The 13,100-nt window shown below is 46.7% G+C and overlaps 1 protein-coding gene across 1 annotated transcript in view; it reads left to right on the plus strand.

The window, feature by feature from the left end:
- The window catches only part of SOCS5 (suppressor of cytokine signaling 5), an 80,131-nt gene that overhangs the window by 46,371 nt on the left and 20,660 nt on the right, over positions 1-13,100 (plus strand). The gene's annotated exons all lie outside the window — the stretch shown is intronic.

Here is a 13,100-nt window from a genome sequence, read left to right on the forward strand (position 1 = left end):
TGGGGACCCCTGTCTTATGCTGTCTTCTTTAAATGTTGCTTAATTATGGGCTCCCTTGGGTGCCCTAGCTAAAAGGGGATTATCAAGTTTCAAGCGAGCCCAGGTTTGAAACCTAAATCATGGCACAAAAGATATTGGTACTTGGCAGAAAGAGGGCAAAGAAGGCTGTCAGGAGCCTGAACTTGTAACAATCTGATCAAGTAATTATGAATGATCCCTTTTTTGTTGTTATGGCAAACATTCCTTTGGTTCAGTCTGCGGATTTTGAAAGTTCTGAGATCTGTTGGCAAGAGGTTTGATGGCAAGGCAGGTGACTGAACACAACAATTCCATATTTCCCATCAGAAGTGCGCGTGGGCAAACTTTCCTTCTAGTAACATGTCAGAGGTTAATGATGCTACTGGACGGCGTGCTTCTTAAGCATGTTCCTAGTAATGTGCTTCACATGTGCACTTCTACAAGGTGCTCCTCTCTTGGATCACATGGGTTCATGATGTTGAAGCCTGTTGTCATCTGGTGAAGCCTCCCTTAGATGGGATTTACAACAGGGGTGCAGAACCTATTTCAGACCAAATGAAATACTAAATTCACAGTACTTTGGAGGTGGTTAAAAAAGAAAACCCTTTGTTGACTTAACTGTTTGACTACTAAACTACAAAGCAGGATTATGGAGTTCTCAGTGGTTAAGATGCTGAACTGCAGACCGGAAGGTCGGCAGGACAGCAGTTCGAGACCCGAGTGCTGCATGACGGAGTGAGCTCCCGTCTTCAGTCCCAGCTCCTGCCAACCTAGCAGTTCGAAAGCAAGAAATTGCAGGTAGATAAATAGGTACCGCTTAGGCGGGAAAGGTAACAGCGTTCCGTGCACCTCGGTGTTCAGTCATGCCAGCCACGTGACCACAGAAGCATCTTCGGACAGCCCTGGCTCTTCAGCTTAGAAATGGAGATGAGCACCACACCCTAGAGTTGGACATGACTGGTTGGGGACACCTTTACCTTTACCTTTTTTAAAAATGGAGTGTATGATTTCCTAACATATTTAAAGAGTGTTGAAGGGTGAACACTGGATTTATGTGGGGCTTACATCTCATATTGCTATTTGATGGTTTCATTATCGAAGATAGCAACTTGTTGGCGATTGTTTTCCTTATCCACCTTGTGGGCTCATTTATTGGCCGTGTGTTAAATCAATAGCATTGATGAGCTGAACTCTTGAATGGCAATTCCTCCTTTAGGAACACCTGAACAGTCAACCCTAATAAAAGCACTGAAGTATATCTTAATTAAATGTGGGAAGGAAGTGGAGTGTGATGTCTTTTGCTGCAAAGGTAAAGGGCAACCCAGAATATCTATTGCTGTGCATTCTAGTATTAGTCAAACGCTTTAAAGCTAGCACCAGGGAGGTATGCCTATAAAACTCAATGATATAATATGCCTTGATCCAGAGTCTCACATATACTTTGGTCCCTGTGTGAAGCTCCTGTGTAAGTAGCCTTTGCTCCTCACTCTGATGGAGAGGAAAGCGTACCCCCATGAACCTTTCATGGGTACACAGAGCTACCCTTCCCCCTTGGAATGAATGGAGAAGCCCTTGCAAGTGTCAAAGTTCCATAGGTACACAAGAACTCCTGGCAAAAGATATTTGGATCAAGGGGTAATAGTGTAGATAGGAACATAGGAAGCTGCTTCAGACTGGGTCAGACCGTTGGTCCACCTAGCTCAGTGTTGTTTACACTGATTGGCAGCAGCTCTCCAGAGTTTCAGACAAGAGTCCTTTTTCCCAGCTGTACCTGCAAGTCAGGATGTACAGATTTTGTAAAATCCATTCTCTCTGCGTTACATGGATTGTCAGGTGCCTTTTGTTCCATCATCCGCTCATTGACGGATCAGGATTTTTTCAATTTCCTGAATTTGTGCAAATTCACACTTGTGAAAATGTGCAAATCCCCCCCACCCCGAGCATTTTCATGCTCTAGCCTATGGGAGAAATTTGCATTTTTGGCCAGTGTTTTTTTATTTTATGTATTTTTCTATGACTAAATTTGCTTAAAATTCCGGAAAGTAACAAAAAACAGTCCACAAGTCTGCGGAATCCATCGGTCGGAGTCATAGAAATCTGAACTAATTTGATTCCATTGTGGATTTCTGTGACATTCCTGTCTGCAAATGCCAGGAACTGAACCTGGGAGCATTTGCATGCAAAGCAGGTGCTCTTCCGCTGAGCCACCACTCCATCTCGAATACATCTCAGACTAAATTGCATGACCAACTCTTGGGGCAGGTGACTTGGCTTCCTTGCTTACTCATTTTGCAAACATGCTTCTATTTTGGTATAAATATTTTGCAGACGCATGTCGCCAAATACACTTGTATGGCCATGTATGTTTGAACAAGATAGTCTTTGAGAGCCAGCTTGTTTATACCAAATGAGCAGATCCAATCCCATATCCAGTTAAGTGGCCACTTTCTCTTCTAGATGGAGTGACTCTTCTGCCTGTCTACCCTGCTGCAGGTCTCGAATCATGGCCCAGCAGAGGCAGCAAAACAAACCCGCAATCAGTGTCCGGCCTAAGTGCATTTTGTTCTCAACAACAGTGTGAATGTGCCAGTATACATGCATCAGCCTTGTGTTTAAACTGTTCAAGTCTCCTGAATTTCCAGCGCAGGAAGCAACCATAGAGTAGTATACAGTGCAAACAACAATAACATAATTAAGGTCAGTAACTACTCAATGCAGCACAGGAAAAGGAAATGGCAGCATAGATGGGGGCATACAAGTAGTACCTGGTCCACTGGATCCATCCAGTCCTTCAGAATTCAAGACAGCTTTGAGAACATAAGAACCGTGCTGAATCAGACCAAGGGTCCATCTAGTCCAGCTTTCTGTTCACACAGTGGCCAACCAGCTGCCTACGGGAAGTCCACAAGCAGGACATGAGTGCATCAGCACCCTCCTGCCTGTGTTCCTCAGCAATTGGTAGACAGAGGCCTCTGATTGTTGTTGTTGTTGTTGTTCAGTCGTTCAGTCGTGTCCGACTCTTCGTGACCCCATGGACCATAGCACGCCAGGCCTTCCTGTCCTGCGCTCTCTCCCGGAGCGTGCTCAAGTTCATATTCATTGCATCCGTGATGCTATCTAGCCATCTCATCCTCTGCCATCCCCTTCTCCTTTTGCCTTCAGTCTTTCCCAGCATCAGGGTCTTTTCCAGGGAGTTTTCTCTTCGCATTAGGTGGCCAAAATATTGGAGCTTCAGCTTCATTATCTGTCCTTCCAATGAGCACTCAGGGTTGATTTCCTTTAGGATGGACTGATTTGACCTCCTTGCAGTCCAGGGGACTCGTAAGAGTCTTCTCCAGCACCACAGTTCGAAAGCATCAATTCTTCGGCGCTCAGCCTTCCTTATAGTCCAGCTCTCACAGCCATACGTTACTACTGGGAAAACCATAGCTTTGATTAGACGGACCTTTGTCGGCAAGGTGATGTCTCTGCTTCTTACTATGCGGTCTAGGTTGGCCATAGCTTTCCTCCCAAGGAGCAAGCGTCTTTTAATTTCATGGCTACAGTCACCGTCTGCAGTGATCTTGGAGCCCAAGAAAGTAAAATCTGTCACTGCTTCCATTTCTTCCCCTTCCATATGCCAGGAAGTGATGGGGCCAGATGCCATGATCTTCGTTTTTTTAATGTTGAGTTTCAAACCAGCTTTTGCACTCTCCTCTTTCACCCTCAACAAGAGGCTCTTGAGATCCTCTTCGCTTTCTGCCATTAGGGTGGTATCGTCTGCATATCGGAGGTTGTTGATAATTCTCCCAGCAATCTTAATTCCGACCTCTGATTCATCCAACCCGGCATTTCTCATGATGTACTCTGCATATAAGTTAAATAAGCAGGGTGACAATATGCAGCCTTGTCGTACTCCTTTCCCAATTTTGAACCAATCGGTTGTTCCATGTCTGGTTCTGACTGTTGCTTCTTGACCCTCGTACAGGTTTCTCAGGAGACAGGTAAGGTGGTCTGGTACTCCCATCACTTTAAGAATTTGCCACAGTTTGTTGTGATCCACACAATCAAAGGCTTTAGCGTAGTCAGTGAAGGCCTCTGATACTGGAGGTAATATACAGCCATCATGATTAGTAGCCATTGATAGCCTTATTCTCCATGAATTTGTCTAATCCCCTTTCGAAACCATCCAAGTTGGTGGCCATCACTACATCCTGTTTAGGCATGCGCTGTGTGAAGGAGTACTTCATTTTATCTGTCCTGAGTCTTCCAACATTTAGCTTCATGGGATGACCCTGGGTTCTAATATTATGAGAGAGGGAGAAAAATGTCTCCCTATCCACTTTCTCCACACCATGCATAATTTTGTACACCCCTAGCATGTCTCTCCCTACTCACCTCTTTTCTAAGCTAAACTCCCCCATGAACATTTCCTCATGGGGGAGTTACTCCAGCCCCTTAATCATTTTAGTTGCCCTTTTCTGCACTGTTTCCAACTCTACAATATCCTTTTATAGGTGTGGTGACCAGAACTGTACACAGTATTCCAAGTGTGGTCAAACCATAGATTTGTGTAAGGGCAGGATGATCGTGGCAGTTTTATTTTTGATTCCTTTTCTAATGATGCCTAACGTGGATTTTGGCTTTTTCACAGCAGCCACACACTGGGTTGACATTTTCCTCGAACTGTCTACCACAAACCCAAGATCTCTTTCTTGGTCAGTCACTGCTAGCTTGAATCCCATCAGTGCATATGTGAAGTTGGGATTTTTTCCTTTCATGGAGAGCTTTAGTTTTCTTGTGCATACTTTGACAAGCAAAACCGTGACAGGTAGCAGCAAGTTGGGTTCTAGGTGCCTGAACAACCATTAGTGTCTGTTGTCCTCTGCTGGGGAGGGAGCATAGTTCAGTGGTAAAGCACATGCCTGTATGCAGAAAGTCCCAGATATAGTCCCTGGCATCTCCGGGTAGAAGGCTCAGGAACCAAGAGATGGAGAAGTCCTCTGTTGGAGACACGTTGCCAGTCACAATACACAGTACTAGGCTAGATGGGCAAACAGTCTGACCTGGTACAAGGCCACTTCCTATGTTCCTATATCCATTTCTCTACTTTTCTTAGAGAGCCAGTGTGGTGTAGTGGTTAGAAGGTTGGACTGGGACTCAGAAGACCTGGATTCTAGTCCCCACTTGGCCATGAAGCTCACTGGGTGACTTTGGGCCAATCACTGTCTCTCAGCCTAGGCTACTTCACAGGGTTGTTGTGAGGATACAGTGGAGAGGAAGAGGACCATGTATGCCGCCTTGGGTTCCTTGCAAGAGGAAAAAACAGGCAGGCTGTAAATGTAATAATAAATAAATAACACGCAACAGCATGACACGATAGTATGCTATTCAGAGGTTTATTCATACTTTTTAATCACTAATATCTTCTTGATCCTAAGCCTGTTCCTTATATCCTTCTCCAGTAGGTTCAAGATGCAGAAAGAGCATCTTCTCAAACATCCTTCCCCAACCTGGTTCCCTCCAGATGCGTCGGACCGCACATTCCCAGTGGCTGGGAGTGCTGGAAGCTGCAGTCCAACACATGTGGAGGGCACCAGGTTGGCGAAGGATGTTCTGAAAACATGCTCAAAAGAGCACTACTAGATTAAAGCTCAGAGCAGCCATGTATCCTATTTTACAGAGGATAGTCCTCTATTCAAAGGGATGTCAAAATCCAGCTTAAAGATAAAAAGCCATCAGAGGAAGGGAGAGCAGCAGGGGCCTTGAAGAAGCCCATCAGCAGTGAGTAGGGGTGTCAAATCCACAACGGAACCAAATGAGTTTGGCTTTTCATGAACCCGACCCATGGATTCCATAGCGGACCAGCTTTCCCCCTGTCAGGCGGATTCCATGGATGTGCAAACCAGTTTTCTAACTTTCCTGGATTTTGCGCTAATTTCATCATAGAAAAATATGCAAAATAAATAAAACCCGCCCCAAAGCGCACATTTTCTCTATAGGCTAAAGCATGAAAATGCACATTGTGGGGGGACTTGCGCATTTTTGCATGTGGGGATTTGCACAAATGTGAATTTGCACAAATTCAGAAACAACAAAAATCCAATTCTGTCCATGGGTGGACGATAGAACAAGAGGCTCCTGGCAATCCACAAAACACAGATGTAATGGATTTTACACCATCTGTACATCCCTAACAGTGAGCACCAGGACAGCAGGCGCAACATTCCCTTGGTCTGTGGGAGCAAATTCTATGCCTTCATCCCAGAGTGCAGGACACGGAAGAATGGGCTCAAGTGACAGGAAGCCAGATTCCAGCTGAACATCGGGAAAAACCTCCTGACTGTTAGAGCAATACGACAATGGAACCAATGACCTAGGGAGGTGGTGGGCTCTCCCACACTGGAGGCGTTCAAGACGAGGCTGGACAGCCATCTGTCAGGGAGGCTTTGACTTGAATTCTTGCATTGAGCAGGGGGTTGGACTCGATGGCCCTTCCAACCCTACTATTCTATGATTCTATGACTATGTATTTATTGATTTATTGTAATCGTTTATTTCATTCCATTTTTTCCCACCCTCCATAAAAAACCCAGGGTGGGTAACAATAATGCTAAAACGACAATAATAAAACACAATGAGTATCAAAATATCATAAAAGACACATAAATGCGGTAAACAGGTAGGTCTTAGTCCAGTGCTGAAATGTCAAAGTTGGTGCCAGGTGTACCTCATGGCGGAGGACATTCCAAAGTCAGGGTGCCACCACAGAGAAGTCTGTCTCATGTCACTGCCTGATGCACCTCCCCCACTAATGGTGAAATAATGAAACGGGCCTGCCATACCCCACCCCAGATCTAAGAGCATCGTCAGGCTGGCACAGAAGAGGCGTTCCTTCAGATACCAGCACCTTGAATTTGGCTCAGAAACAGATTATGTGCAGCCATATATTCTTTTGGCTAATCTGCATCTAGTGTCAATCACTTTCATTGGATGAATGTACTCAAGTTCTAGATGAGAGGGAGAAAATGTATCTGACCACACCATGCATAATTTTATAAGCCTCTTATCCAGTTTTCCCCTTAGCTGTCTTTTCCCCCCACCCAAACTAAAAAGCCCCAAACAGCTTAGCGAAGATGTTCAATGCACTGAGGGGGAAAAGAGGAAATGCATTACCCCCAAAGATGGAATGGATTTGCATTAAATGTATATATGCTAATATAGAGATATAGTGATATAGAGATATAGATACACACACACACACACACACACACATTTATACGTGCAAATTTAGGAATAATGGCTGTAATTTAAATAGAAATACAATACGTGTCACCATAGTGGGGAAGACTGTGGCCAGGTGATCTGTGTGCCTGCAGGGAGAGAGGCACAAGTGCTAATCAAGTTCTAAATTTACCTCCCCAGAAGACCCACTGATTAAAATAGCACCCCCGTGCAAGTTCTCACTGTATAACCTCAGCATTTGGCTGTCCTTCTGATAAACTTGGGAAAGAACAGTTTTCTGTTTTCTGAAATGAAAGGCATTAGCGATTGTCATGTAACAGGAATGCACATAATTTGAATGGACTCTTAAACAAGGCCTGGTTTGAGGTGACTGACAGCAGAAACCTTGAGATTTTCTCTCTCTCTCTCTCTCTCTGGTTAAATGTATCCTGGAGGAATAAAAAATGGACCAAGCAGAGGGGGTAAAACTGTTGAAGGCCTTGGCACAAAAGCAACGTTGCTTATTTATGAGAAACAGTGAGTTATCTTCCTGAAGACTTGAGTTTTCTCGGAATTAAGCCCACAAACTTTAGAGGGGGAGGTTTAACGGAATACACACATGGCCAGCTTGTTTTTTTTCACTAAGGATTCATGGCTAGATCTTTGTCGCATGTTACCGTGCAGAATACAGGCACGTGGAAACTGACCCTAATTAGTGCATCCGCTCTGCTGCTTTCCTTGCTGTTAGCTAAGAAGGGTGCAAACTAAGAGTGGAAGAGTGAGAGCAGAAGATGGATGGGGAGAAGTCCTCAGAGGGGACATATGGGACCTTTGATGAATTCCTGGAGAGGGGTGGAGTTAGGGTGTGCATTTATGAATTGCTAGAAAAGAGGAAATGCATCAGCAACAAAAGAAGACAGTGATCTGCATAATGTTTGTATATGCTGCTTTATATGTATAGATGTAGAAATAATTGTAATTAAAATAGAAATACAATACATCTCACCATAGTGGGGAAGACTGAGCAGGTGAGCTGTGTGCCTGCCTGTTCAGTCTGCTGTTCAGAGGCTCACTGCTGATGGGCACCAGTTCTTATGGTTTATCTTTAAGCAGGAATGGGAGAGGACAGTCCTTCAGAGAGAGGATGCCTTCAAGTAAAGGACTGTCCTTTATAAAAGAGGACCCCTGGCCACCCTACATAACATAGGAAGCTACCTTGGGTCCATCTAGCCCAGTATTGTTGACACTGACTGGCTGCGGCTCTCCAGGGTTTCAGGCAGGAGCTTTTCCAGCCCTACCAGGAGATGCCGGGGATCGAACCTGGGACCTTCTGTGTGCAAAGCATTTGCTCTACCCCTGAGCCACAGCCCCTGAACTTCCGTATTCAGAGGCAACAGGACAGTCTTCCCCAACCTCGTGCCCTCCAGATGTTTTGGACTACAATTCCCAGCATTCCTGACTATTGGCCATGCTGGCTGGGGCCAATGGGAGTTGAAGTCCAAAACATCTGGAGGGTGCTACATTGGGGAAAGCTGCAGTGGACCACCTTGGCTACATGGGCAGCTGAATGAGGCTGTAGAGTAGAACTATACCACTTCAGACTGCAAGTAGGGGCACCATTTTGGAAACATAGGAAGCTGCCTTACACCGAGTCAGACCCTTGGTCCCTCTAGCCCAGTAGTCAACACTAATGGCTGTGGCTCTCCAGGGTTTCAGGCAGGAGTTTTTTCAGCCCTGCCTGGAGATGCCGGGGATCGAACCTGGGACCCTCTGCATGTAAAGCTGGTGCTCTACCATTGAGCTACAGTCCCGCCAGCCATGAGTGTGTCCTCTGTTCTCTTTCCTCCATGTTCCTCACCTGTTGGCGAGGGGAACCTGGCGGATTCAGCACTGCTTCTGGCAAGCTCTTGAGGCCGTGGCAGGCTTCCTCGGAGTCTCTTCACCCACAACTCGTCACAGCTTTGGGGCCCAAGGGTGACAAGATAAGCTTGCTTCTCCTCTTTGACCCTTGAAGTCCCCATGGGTGCTTGTCTTGGACTTGGGGGATGAATACAGCAACCCATGAGCTGGGTTTAAGGGTGAAAGGAATGTCAGCCCAGACCTGACGCCAGCACACAGCATCCTTGGGTAACTGCCAGGACTCAACCCCAAGCCCCAGCAGGCTCCATCAGCACTGAGGCCTGCTCTGGGCACCCCAAGCTGAGTGGCTCAGTCATCAAACCACCATTTTATATTTCCCACTACACACCAGAGTGATGTTACACAAGGGCATTGTGAGAAATTGAAAAGGATGTCTCGTTGCTGCTGCCATTGCCACCAGGTAAGCCCACAACTGTAGGCTTCCTGGGGTAGGAAGAGGCCCACCGAGGGACCCCTGAAATGTGCGGCCAGCCCTGTGAGTGCTTCATAGGCTCCAAACCCATCATGGAGGCTCTTGACAGGCTAAAGTGAAGCAACTCCCAAGCTCCTCCGTTGCCTTCCACCACACAGACCTACGGCCCTGTTGGGCCAAGGCCGTGCTGCGTGTACCTTTATATTGGCAGGTATTCTTCCCCGGTGAGAGAGACCAGCATGCAGCACATGCGAATCCCAGCCCACACAATTGGGAAGGGGGTTATGGGGAGGCAAAGGGGGGTCATTCTGAGGCCCCCATGACCTTAGGATAAACGTTGGAGGTCTCTTCAAGTTAGGGAATCCCCGTCCCGCCCTTTCCATGCCCACATGTTCCTGTATGGAGGCACAAATATATGAGAAGCAGGAAAAAACTTACATGAACATGTGTCATGCAGGACTGAGCTGGCATAATTCTTCCTTTCCACTGTAGGTTAATAAGAACCAGAGCCATGCTGGTCAGAGCAAAGGCCTATCTGATCTAGTGCCGTGTTTCCCTCTGTGGCCAACCAGCTGCCTCTGGGAAGTCCATAAACAGGACATGAAGGCAGCAGCCCTCTTCCCCTGTTGTCCCCCCCCAAAAAAACTGGCATTCTGAGCTATGCTGACTTTGGTACTGGGGGTAATATATAGCCATCATGACTAGTAGCCACTGATGGCTTTATCCTCAATGAATTTGTCTTATCCCTTTCAAAACCTGCCCAAGTTGGTGGCCATTGCTACATCTTGTGGTAGTTAATTCCATAGTTTAATTCTGCTCTCTGTGAATAAGTCCTTCCTTTTGCCTGCCCTGAATCTCCAACCGTTAAGCTTCATTGGATGACCCCGGGTTCTAGTACTGAGAGGGAGAAAAATTCTCCCTATCCACTTTCTCCACACCATGCATAATTTTATCCACTTCTATCGTATCTCTCCCCTCCTAACTTTTTTTCTAAACCAAGTAGCCCCCTACATTGTAATGTGACTGACCAGGAAAGGGGGTTGTGGTGGACAACTCAATGAAAATGTCAAACCAGTGTGCGGCTGCTTTAAAAAACGGGCAAACTCCATGTTAGGCATAATTAGGAAAGGAACTGAGAATAAAACTGCCAAGATTGTACTGCCCTTATACAAATCTATGGTGTGACCATACTTGGAATACTGTGTACAGTTCTGGTCACCACACCTAAAAAAAAGACGACATTGTTGAGCAAGAAAATGAGTGCTGTCTCACCCATGCCTGCTTGTGGGTTTCCCGTGGGCATCTGGTTGGCCACTGCATGAACAGAATGCTGGACTAGATGGACCCTTGGTCTGATCCAGCGGGGCTCTTCTTATGTTCTTATTGTAATGTTTGCTCATGAGGGACTTGCTCCCGCCTCCTGATCATTCTGGTTGCCCTTTCCTGCACCTTTTCCAGCTCTACAGTGTGCATTTTAAGGTGCAGCGACCAGAACTGTGCACAGGATTCCAAGTGTGGTCATACTATGGATTCGTATACAGCAGTCTTCCCCAACCTGGTGCCCTCCACATGCTTTGGACTGCAACTCCCATCATCCCTGACCATTGGCCGTGCTGGCTGGGGATGATGGGAGTTTAATCCAAACCATCTGGAGGGCACCACATTGGGTTAAGGCCGGTATAGAGATGTTTAAATACTGGGCCCTTGCATGTGATCCTTCTGAAGTGTTAATAAACCACAGAAGGGTCAGGACTGTTTTTACACACGTGGCTGCTTGTTTAAAGGGGAAGTGTATATACGTCTCTTCCATTTGCAATAGAGGACTCTCTGGAATCATGAAGCAGTGACTTCATTAAAACAGAAAGCCTTTACAAGAGCCATAGAAACCGTCCGCAATGCCTGTTGAGAGCCATTTCATCTGCAGAGGTTGCAACTAAGGGGTTCAGCAGCAGGCAGGCAGGCACACTTCATCCTTGATTCTTTGGTTTGGAACCTGGTTGAACTGACCTGAAGCACATGCTGCCTTTAAGTAACTGAACCAACAGAGACCTGAAACACAATTTTGCAGTCTATCCCCAGCTTCTAACATTCCCTGGGGAGGGAGAGATAAGGAACTCAGCCTCTTCAGACAATGAGGTTAGTTACTCTACAGGTGCAATCGTACGCATGTTGAGACAGAAAAAAGTCCTACAACTCCCAGCATTCCCCAGCCAGCCAGGTATAAGCATACATGGGATTGCACCCCAAGGATACAATCCTATGCATGGCTAGACAGAAAAAGGCCTACAACTCCCAGCATTCCCCAGCCAGCCATGTCTAAACATGCATAGGATTGCACCCTAAGGGAGCAATCCTAACTAGATAGTTGGCTGCCTCCGACCTTGGAGGTGACCGCCTATCCAAAGCAAGGCTGGAGAGGCACAGGGGGATCGTTCCCTCTGCGCCTCTCCTGCCTTGCTATTTTTCGCTAGACAGCCATTTTTGGCTGTCTAATGGCAGGGTGGCTGACCAGGAGAGGAAGCTGCCGCACGACACATTGGATGTGTTGTACATGCAGCTCCGCTCTCCCCACCCCAGAACGCCCCCCAGCCCCGCCCTTTTTCAGTCCCTCTGCGCTCCTCATACGAGTGTGGAGGATGAGGCTTCTCTGCGCTGCCTCCAAGGGAACGCGGACGAGGGGGGCAGTCAGTTTTCCGGGAACTGACCTCAGAGCACGGGCTCCAAGGTCAGTTCCTGAAAATGAGCATATCCTATGGCCCTCTAGACAGTGTCTAGTGGCCACAGGATTGCTCTCTAAATGTCTTATCTTTATAGGCTCAACTGCTATAAACATTCCAGTAATCCTTCAAGCTCACAGGCCGTTGGGGTTTTCTAAAACAACAACACACACACACTTCTTTTACTTTAGGAACTTATAGACTTCTCAATACCTAGTTGGGTGGCCAGATGCAAAAAAGGCCAGGACATACATGTGATACCAGCTGAAATTCCTATTTATTTATTTATTTATTTATTTATTTAATTTATTAATCGCCCATCTGACTGGTCACCCAGCCACTCTGGGCGATGTACAACCCACCATAAAACAATTTAAAACAATACAATTTTACCATAATTTTTTTTTTTTTAAATACCCTAACCCACCCCAAATGCCTGCCTGAACAACCACGTTTTTAATGCACGACGGAAGCTCATTAAAGAGGGGGCATGACGGAGTTCCCTAGGGAGGGAGTTCCACAGAGTGGGGGCCACCATAGAGAAGGCCCTCTCCCTCGTCCCCACCAGTCTAGCTGTCCTGGCTGATGGGACAGAGAGAAGGCCATCCGAGGCTGATCTTGTTAAGCGGCCTGTCTGGTGTTGCTGGAGGCGCTCCTTAAGATAGGCTGGGCCGGAACCATATCGGGTTTTAAAGGTCAAAACCAACACCTTGAATTTGGCCCGGAAAACAACTGGTAACCAGTGCAACTCCTTCAGCACTGGAGTGATGTGATCTCGCCGGCGGCTGCCTTTAATCAGGCGAGCCGCCGCGTTCTGTACCAGCTGCAGT

Source organism: Heloderma suspectum, chromosome 1, assembly GCF_057233095.1.
Source record: "Heloderma suspectum isolate Gila_16-S chromosome 1, 16-S_ref, whole genome shotgun sequence".
Taxonomy (NCBI): Eukaryota; Metazoa; Chordata; class Lepidosauria; order Squamata; family Helodermatidae; genus Heloderma; species Heloderma suspectum.